Here is a 10,810-nt window from a genome sequence, read left to right on the forward strand (position 1 = left end):
AAATCCAAAGAGGGAAGAGAGGGAAGAACGTGAGAAAAAAATCGACTCAAAATATAAGTGGAAACAAAACTGAATACAAGAGTCGAACCAACCAGCCACCCATCCTTTGGATCAAGCAGTGAAGATTACAAACACATACACGAGTTCAAAATATATGCGTATCTCAGCTACACTAGGGAATGGATACTAGAGTTTCTAAGTGATAAATAAGTCTAGCCTAATGATATTTAGCCTCAATAGAGATGACTAAAACACGTAGCCCACACTTCTATTTATAGAGGGTTATTACTATTTCCTAAACTACCCCTAGATACATAGAACCTATCCACTTAGACGGGGGGCGAAATGGACCAACTCCTGAGATTTTGATCTGACGACCATGCGCTCCACACAAAGTTGCTTAGCCTTCATGCACCCTTCACGATAATGCCACGTGTCGTCTTCGATTCTTGCCGGAACCACCACCTCTGAGTTGTGAGGCGTAACTCAGCAAAAATCCACCATCCGTAGTGTTGGGTGGTTTTTCGAGGCTCAACCACCAAACCATCGCGAGTAGAGTACCACATGTGCGTCCCCCATATCCTAGACACGTGTCCTGAGTCCTAACAGTCCTCCACTTTGTCGGCGACATGATCCACTCTGCCACGTCCTCGCACCGATGTGTGTCTAGGTGTCAGCCACCACGACAAGTAACCCGACGACTCTGGTCCCTCGGTTAAGTCCTAGCTCTCGTCATTCACTGCTCCCGGTCCATCGGCATGAACCCACATGACCTTCACCTTTGTTGTCGATCCCTGTACCTGTGCTCCATACCTGCACACCACAAGGTGACAGACATGGTGGCACAACACATAACTTACGCCTCGGTTAGTCCACGACTCAACCTGAGATGCAACCCATTGACAATCACTCATCATCAATCAGAACCGCAAGGTACAAATCAACATTATGTTCAAAATCTCCCCCTTAATGAGTGCATTGTCAACACCACCACATGAACATACTTTAGCGAAAATAATAAGAAGAAGAGAAGCTCACTTAAATGACCAAAATCCAGACAAAAGCTAAACCAAATCATTTAGAACAAGCAAAGCTTGGTCCCCAAAGAAATGGGCAACGACTCAACACAACCAAGAAAGAAAGGCTAGTCCTCAAGAAGAGGCAAAAGTAGGGCTCAACACCACTAGCCACATACCAAAACCAGACCGGAGCACAAAATCAACAAGAATGCTGAGAATCCAAAGTCTCTCCCCCTTGAAATCTCTCCCTTTGAAAGGTCCAAAATCTCCCCCTGTTGGGAACCAAAAATCTCAAAGTCTCACTTCCTTGTTGACAAATGAACTAATTAAGGGGAGATATCGAACACAAGGTTGATTTGTCCCTTGTGGTTCGGGTTGATGATGAGTGATTGTTAACGGGTAGTGTCTTGGGTTGAGTTGTGGACTAACCAAGTCGTGAGTTATCTGTTGTGCACCCATGTCTATAGCTTGTGGTGTGGAGGTGTGGAGCACAAGTACAGGTGGCTGACGACGAAGGTGAAGGTCATGCAGGTTCATGCTGATGGACTGGGAGTAGTGAAAAGACGATGTTGGGACTTGACCAATGGGCCAGAGTCACTGGGTGACTAGCCATCATGGCTGACACCTAGGACACGCACAAACAAGGGTAGAAACAAAACTTCCCCTTGACAAGAGAACTCCCCTAAGAAAATGCAGAAATGCAAAAGAGAGAGTAGAGCATATAGAAGATGGAGGAGCTTTAGGAGTATACTAGTCAGAGTATAAAAATGCTCTATGTGGTGTTATGATATGTGTGCAGTAATAATTACAAGTGCTAGCAAACGCTCAACTTGATCATACACACAATATATGTGAAGTGTAAGCATTTTAATTCAGTTTTAAGCATGTCAAAAAGAAGTTCACCACTAAAACAACACTAGGCATAAAGTGAGCAGAAAATCAACCAAGTGCTAGTCAAAGGTAAACAAGGTGAACTACCCCAAACAACGACCACTCAACATGCTAGAAACATTTCTGAAATTGATACCAATTGAAATTTTCAAGATTTATCAGGTTTTGCAGCGGATTATAAATTTCATTGAAAAGCATGTGAGCGTGAGAGGTTGTAAGCATTATCATTGTCTAACTTTTCAACCGGGTGTAGCCTATGTAGGAAAGCAATTAGAAGCTAAAGACATCAGTTTCGATCATCCACTACACTGCTCAAGTTCATCCAAAAGTGAAAATGGAAGAAGTCTCAATACAATGATGTGGTGACAAATGCAAACACATCTCAATCTTTCTGAATTTCACATATCTTGATTTTGAATTTTAGCACAAAATTAATGAATCAAGACAGTAAATGACTCAAGGCATGAGACATAGCCATCTAACATACTAGCGACAACAAAAATGATCTCAACACATCCTACACATGCTAGATGCCAATCTCAATGGTGAACGATGTTTGGATTCAGCAAGTAATAATCAAGTTCAAAATTATGAAAGAAGGCTTTGCTCAACAACATGGTATCAATATGAGCAAAAGGAGCTTAAGCATGCCATATCATCATCATGTACAAAAATAACACACTACTAAAAGCATAGCGATAAACCCAACAGGTAGAAGGGAGCCCGATCTTTCGATGAGAGATGGTGGAGGTGGAAATTTGGTTGGAGGCCGACGTTGGCTGCCCGACTACCACAACCAAGATGGTGTGGCACCTCGAGCCATGCCAAGAACAGCCTTGAAACTACAAGCAATCGAGAACAAGCAAGAACAAGATAAAAAGCAGACGCTCACGGATTTGATAGAGTGTCACACCCGGGCTTTAAGGAACAAAGCCGGATGCATCTCATACATGCGCCAAGAAGACAACATATATAATAACATAGTGTATAGAGATAAATGTCACAATAACATCAGAGTATTTATTACATAGCGAAAGTCTTATTACAAAAATAAAAGATAAATATAAAACGAACTAAGGATCATCCTCGGCGTCAATAAAGTCAACTCGGAGACGCCACCTAGATCAGATCAAACTCCTCGTTGTGTGGCTCCTCCTGAACCACATGTTCTTCTCCTGTGGGGGGTGTGAGACAGCAAGGGTGAGCTCACACATGATCATAGCTCAACAAGTTGTGGGGAAACCAGTGGGCATAAACTCACCAAAGGTGGGAGTTCATGTGATGTGTAAGGCTAATCAACAACAGGGGTTAAAGTTGAGCATTGCTTTTAATCAGTTGGTCAAAATTTTATTAGCAGTTACTAGATGTAAGTAAATACCAAACCTTAAATAAAGTAATAGAATAAAATTAATAAATAATCCCATGCAATGCAAATGACAAATTGAATTTAAGTTCCATAAATTAATCATGCGAGAGTCCTGAGCTGCTCATGACCGTGAGCTCGGCTAGTATAGCAGTTTTACACTCTGCAGAGGTTGTACCCTATACCCATAAGTCATGTTACCCATCTGCCACGGGGTTGTACGGGCCCCATACACCTCTACCAAGGAAGCGAGGCAGGGTAACACTACGAGGTCTTTACAAAGTTCCACTAGCTTCCGAAAACCCGTTACAGTTTATGGGAAGAGCACTTGCAAGAATCCCCCGTCTGACCGCCATCGCAGCAAAATCAACCCGAGAACCTCCCTGCATGCAACTCCCCTACTGCCCTTGTCCCTTTCGGGTAAGGTAGTCTTCCACTAGCTTTCCTAAATAGTCAGCCAAGGGTGCCCCATTCCACCCTTTGTGGTGGTACGTGTTTCTCAAGTTAAGATCCATGTTCCAATTAACATTAATGATCTTGACATGAACAGAAATAAAATAACAAAATAACTGGAACATGTATACAATAAATTATTATCCCAAAACCATGTAAAGCAATAGCAAAACTAACCAAGTGATTCAGGGATAACAAGGTAATATGGATAAACAAACTAGGGTTACCTATTGGGTCCCATCAAAATTAAACCTATGCATGAATAATGACATTAAAGAACATTATTGGGTAATAAAAGTGGTCAAGGGCACAACTTGCCTTCAATGAGTTCCTGCTCAACAACTTCTATATGCTGTGCACCAGGATCCTCAGTCACAGGCTCTACTACTCGCCACAATACAAACCATCACAATATATAGAAAAAATTAACATCACACCAACATGTAAACAAAATACATAATAATAATCTACACATTAAAATAAAATCCTAGGAACAGGAATCATAAATTTTGGAGTTATAGATTTTAAGATATGAATTTCCAAAGGTTTTATGTGCTTAAAATAGGATTAAGTGAGAAATTATTTTTCTTATTGTTTTCATGTCAAAACATAGACTCTAAGTGATAGAGAATAATATTACAAAATTTTAGAAATCGGAATGGATCAATTTGGACTAAAAATGAATTTTCTACGATTTAATCAAGTTCTAGCATTTATTTTTGTATTAAAAATCAATTTCTAAAATTAAATAACTGAATTCTCAGAGCTATGGACTGGGCGCACTATTTATAGAGAACTCAGGGGCCTCGGGGTAAATTGTCCTAGACACAGTGAACAACCGAGGTGGATGGCGGGTCATTTTCAAGATTTCAGAGGGGCTCTTTAGCAAAACTGACTCGCGAAGGGGTATGCAGTGCCCTCGGCTGTTGGATTAGAAGTCTACGGCCCAGATTGGATCCGCTACCCAGCGATCCGGTACGCCCTCATCAACCGTAGACGGGCAGATCGACGGTCGAGATTTAAATACCTGAGATGTGAACACATCCCTCAGATCGCAATCTACGGTCCATTTTCCCTACGCGCGAAAGGTTACGAAAGACTTAATCCAGGCTATCGCTGCGGAGATCAACGACCCGAATCACTCAGCGCTCCCCTTCTAATCTAGACCGCCCAAACAAAATCGGACGGAGAGAGCTCATCAGTCCAAGGCCGGCCGCCCCGACCGACGGCGCGCAAGCATGGCACGGCGGCGCCATCGTCGGCCAGGCAAATTCCTAGTTTACGCGCCCTAACCACTAATCCGACCGGAGCTAGGCATTGCGACGAACCAAACGAACGCATCCGAGGAAAATCATACCGGAAGTTATGCGCGCCGACGAGCTGTCCACGATGATCGCAGCCTTCAGTTCACGTGCGACCCACAGCGAGCAATTGCCGCCAGCGGCCAAGCGAATCCGACCCAAAAGTCGGTCCTACACGTGCGATGAGGACCACAGATGCACCCGGAATAGTCCTCCACGATCAAAAGGCTGACCGGGGTTGTGTCGACGGCGGCGGCACAGATTTGGTTCTCTCTCCCCCTCACGCTGTTTTTCCTCCTCCTCAGTACGGGCGGCTTTGGTTCGCGATTGAGGGAAACCCATATGCACGGAAGCGCGTGAGGTATTTAACAGCATGAATTGGTCACGGATGCAACGATGAGGTCGGACGTGCCGGAGAATCTCCGGTAAACGTGGCGGATCCCATTGCGCTTCTGTTGAGCGGAGGAGCTGGAAGATGACAATTTGGGCCCGCGCGACAGTGTAACAGGCGGGGCGCACACGGATGGCAAGTGGGCCCCGGGCGTCGGCGTATACATCAGCTGGTTGGGCCACGCACGCGGAGAAAGCTTGGGCCGCGCGCAGGGAGAAAGGGGAGGTGGGCCAAAATGAGGCAGTCGACCCAGACAACGGTTTTCCCTTTTTTTATTTGATTTATTTTCTTTTCATTTGAATCTCTAGTTTGAATTTGAATCCTTTTATGGACTTCACCTTTGAGTCAAATATTCAAACTCAAATACGTATAAGAATAATATATATATTTTTTATACTTATTTTTATTCACCTAGTAATTTCTCTTCTTCTCTTTTCTCAATTCTTGAATTTTCCTTTAGAATTTAAATTCCACTTTTGGATTTTTTAACATATTTCTTTTTATGTTATTTTTATATTGTCACAAAATGCACTCACAATAAAAATTCTAGCATGATGCATAATTTAGTGGCATATATTTTTATTAATTATTTGTTTTTAAAGATGGTGTTCACATGTGATGACAAATAGGTTCAACCCACACATATATAAATAAAGGAAATATTTTTCCTTTTATATTCTTCTTACAAAGTGGGTATTATATAGAGTTGGGGTTCTGTTTCAAGTATCCGGGTGGTCTAGCCGACACACGCATTTACAAGGAAGTAGTAAATGCTAAACTTACATCAAACAAAAACCCAAGTTCTTTGGTGGCTGCTAGTTGCTTAAATAGAGGAATAGAAAGAAGTTCTGGTGGAGAACGAAGCTCTCTCGACAGTTTCTGGATGTGACGTTTGGTTTCTCCCATTGATTCTTCATCCAATAGAAAGTAGATGAAGAGCGCTTTCCAACAAGTACTTATTTGCACTAAACAACCTTGGGAGGTGAAAGATATGCTCCATTTAATATGGTGCTTGCTGCAGTTACGAATTTCCTCGGGCTGGTGGAGTCATGAAGTTCTCTCGACAGTTTCTGGACGCCTCATTTGGTATCTCTAACTGATTCTTGCTCCACCAAGAAGTAGACGAAGAGTGCTTTCCGTCAAATGCTTATTTGCCTTCATTGGCCTTGGGAGTTGAAAGATATGCCCTCTTCAAATTACACTTGCTACATTTACGAAATCCCTTCGGGTCCAATAGCTTTTATCACCTTTTTGCCTTCTTCACTCTAAGATGGTTCAACTCCCAAACACCTAAGAATACTAAAATTATCACCATGCTTTAGTACCTCATTTAAAGAAGAATTAGCTTCAACAGCAAGGAACGAGTTCACCTGATAATTAATTTTACGTGCACGAGCTTGTGTCGTTGGTCCTTGATTAGCTACGAATGGTATAGGGGTCACTGGTGTGGTTGTATCAATAATAGTGATGTCCTCATCACATAGTCACATTCTAGCTGTTATATAAATAAAGCTTAAAAGGAGACATGAGATGCAAATGCAGATATGATATAAAAATGAAGAAACAAAAACTAAAATATACATAAGAAGCAGAAGAAAGGAAGGAAACCCAAAAAAGTGAGCCCTCGGTCAAAATGGGAAGCAAACACCAAATTACCCTCGCAAAATGAGTAAATGTAGACTGATCAAGGGGTTTGGTCAAAATGTCAGCAATCTGCTAGTGGGTATCAACATGGAGAAAATCGATGTTCCATTTCACATAATGATCTCGGAGAAAGTGAAAGCGAAAGCATGCTATAGCATCATCATGTACACAAAGAACATACTAGTCATATAGTATGGTATCAATAAAATATAAGATCATAGCAAGTGCCCATCTTATCCTGGATATTTGAATTTAGACCCCTCATAAATTAATCTCTCTTCTTCACATCTGAATTGACATATTCTATAGCATACTGGGATGGATGATTGAATTTCCCAATGTACTGCATGACTGGATCTGCCCCTTGCCTCAACCTCAAGAACTCTTCCAACTTCATTTGTAGAATGCCATCAGGGATATGGTGCTCTCTAAAGGCCCGTTTAAATTCTACCCAACTAACTTGATGATCTTTGTAACACCACAAGTGCTTATCTCCCGTTCGACAACGAGTATGAACTTTAACACGGTATATTGGTGTTAATAATGATCTCGATGTCCTAATAATCTTCGCCTATCACGATTCCGATATCACATTCCTCTTTGTCTATCTAGACTATTCCTTATGTTTCGTGAAGTTGATTCAAAGTCGAAATTAAATTTAAGTCTAGTCCGGATGGGTTGAAATATTCGTCACTTGACTCGGGTTAATTTCAGTTCTAGCCTTAAGATTTACAGTTATATTCATAATTATTCTTTGCTAAATAAAATAAGAGGAAGAAACTTTTATTTTCCTTGATAGCCTTAGTCTTATCTTTCTAGCCGATACTAGCTCCATGAAATTCTGCCAATGCTCATGTTTCTCACCTTTATCTCCTCCATGAGTCCCAACTTCTAGCTGACCATGGTCTCTTCCTGAAGCCGTCGTTCACCAAGACTCCCTAGACGACGAGATTTGTGTCGCCAAAGCTCATCACGTCGGCCTCCTTGGATATTCTTAACACGCTCTTTTCCCCTGGAAATATCCTACCACCACCCACTATTCCTTCTTATCTGTTCACGAGCGCCTTTCCCTTATCTTGTACACAGCGCTCAGCTTTGTTTCCTCTGTGCTCGCGCGTCCATCCTGCCTCTCCTCCAATCAAGCCGCAGCCAGGCAAGGCTCCCTCCATGGCCACCGCGCCGTCGAAGCTTCCTAGCTGTGCGCCGCCTGGGCCCGGTGCTTCGTCCTCATCACCAGCTCGCACGCCTAGACCCTCACTGTCGTTCCTCCCTATGCGCTCAGCCCCACCGGACCGTCCTGCTCGAGCTTGGTCCCCGCCGGAGTTCACCAGCGCAGCCGCCCTGGGTGTTGTGCCGAACTCCTCCACAGCTTGCCTCCTCGCCGGACTCGTCTTCCCCAATGCTCGCCTCTTGCCTGTGCCGCCGCCTGGTCGAGCCGCTCCTCAAGTGCCGCTTGCCCCCGCCACTCTCCTGTCATGTGCTGCGCCCAGGACCCGCGCTCTAGTTTGTCGCCAGGCACCGAGCCTCCCTGGCGCTTGTCCCCTCGATGCCAGGCTGCGCCCTCTTTGATCAACGCCCTGGGTGTTCCTCTCTGCTCGATCCCTCCAGTAGCTGTGCGAGCTTGCCCTAGACTCGACCTCATCGTCGTCCCTCACTGTCGATCGCCTACGCCCCATCCTTCTCAGCTCCACCGTCGGCCCTGCACTGCTAAGGATGTTGGCCCGGCCTCCTTCAGCCGGCACTGAGCCCCCTCCACAGTCGCGTCCATGGTCGTCGAACACGCCAGACGCTGTGGGCTCACCTCATCTAGCTCCCTGCTCGCCGGCACCACTTGGGCCAGCCTCGCCGTAAACCAGTTCCGGCCTCAACTCGTCCTCGCTCTGTAGCAACGCCTTTTTCCCAAGCGTCATGTCGGTTGTCGTCTCCAACCTTCCCTTGACGCTGTCATTCCTTGTCCTCCACACTGGAGTTCGCCGTTGTCGGTCCCTGCTACGACATCGACTCGCCGGGGTCTGCATATGTAGAGGAAAGTGAAGCTTCGTGCAGTGTTCGTTGTTGTTGCGTCCGGTGGTAGGTATAGGCCGTATAGCGAACATGGTTGCTCCTGCGTGCATAGTGTTGGTGGTGGCGGTACGATTGATGGTCGACGCGGCTTCTTGCAGCACGTTGCGGGTGCGGGTGATGAAAGCAAAGTCATGTGGCGTGACATCAGGGTCGTTTCTGACTTTTTAGAGGCCTAGTGCGAAATCCGATATGGAGGCCCCATCACCCATATATATATATAATTGAATATTTGGCGTATAAAAATTATTATGTTGTTTTAAAGTTTATAAGATGATAAATGTAAAATATATCCAAAAACACTTACTTGTTATCTGATATCATTAAAAATATCTTCTAACATTTTGTGATACAAAGTCGTCGATTATATTATTGAGATCAATCTCATCCAACATTTTCTTTTCGACATATATAATCGCCAAGCCATTTAACCTCTCTTGAGTTATTCTTGACCTTAAATAGTTCACAAAAATATTTCAATTTTAAAAAGCTTCTCTCAGCCGCTGCAACCATCATGTGTATAGTAAATAGTACTCTCTCTATATCAAAATAGAATTCGTTTTGCTTCTTTAATGGATTCATCATCATCTAGTTGAATATAAACATAAAAATCAAGAGATAAAACAAATACTATTTTAGAATGGATGGAGTATTCGATAAGTAATTAAGACATTAGTTTAACAATCTAAACGAGACTGGTCGATAGCGCACCGCTCTTTACGTATTTGTGTCTAGGATAGATAGGTTTAACAGGAAAAAGTGCTAGCGTCCGGTGGCTAGGGGGGCCTCTGTTTTTGGGGGCCTGGTGCGGCCGCACCCTTGGCACCCCCTCCGATACGGCCCTGCATGACATTCGCCTAGTGTTCGGCATAATGCTTGGATAGAATTCGTCGTCGTTTCGCCGTTTCGCGGCTTTCATATGTTAGGAGCCTAGGTAATACATGTTGGGGATTAATGAGTTGTCAGTGAGTGGTTAGTAACTGCCAGGAAGAATAGCTGTCAGGGGTTAATGAGCTGTCAGTGAGCTGTTAGTAACTGCTAAGAGGATTAGCTGTCAGCAAGCTGTGATTTGGGCCTGTTAATCGGCCTTGTAAGGAGAAATCACTCCTATAAATACTTGTACTGGGTGATTGAGAAATTAAAGAGAAAATATAACCGAATACCAGACTCGAAATCCATTTTTCCAACTGACTCACCTGCTGACGTCCTCGGCTCAGTGCCACAGTGACCTCACTGCCGCTAGAAATCTCACGTCAAAGTGGAAATCATCTCCCACGACCAGAGGGTCATCACATCTGGTATCAAAGCCATCGGAGCCGGCGATCGTTGAAGAGAAGACGTAATGGCTCCCCTTGTAAAACCATCCGTGCAAACCCGGTTTCTACTGGAAGTCATGAATGAGAGAGATCGAGCAGCGCAAGGGAATTGGGACCGTATGTTTGAATCTATGGAGTTTGTGACTAGAAGACTGAAGGAGGTGGAGAGAGTCCAGCAACAATTATTGATGCAGTCAGAGCTGGCGGCAGTGGTGGCTGAACAAGCTGTTGTTGAGAGGAATGATCTGTACCGGAAGTTGGAGGAAACAGGACGAGAAGTGTCTCGGTTGAGGTTGGAACAGATGGGAAGAGAGCTAGGTGAAACATCAACTTCTACTCAGGAACAAGGCGGAGATGTCTGAAGGAATTAA

This window comes from Zea mays, chromosome 8 (assembly GCF_902167145.1).
Source record: "Zea mays cultivar B73 chromosome 8, Zm-B73-REFERENCE-NAM-5.0, whole genome shotgun sequence".
Classification (NCBI taxonomy): domain Eukaryota; kingdom Viridiplantae; phylum Streptophyta; class Magnoliopsida; order Poales; family Poaceae; genus Zea; species Zea mays.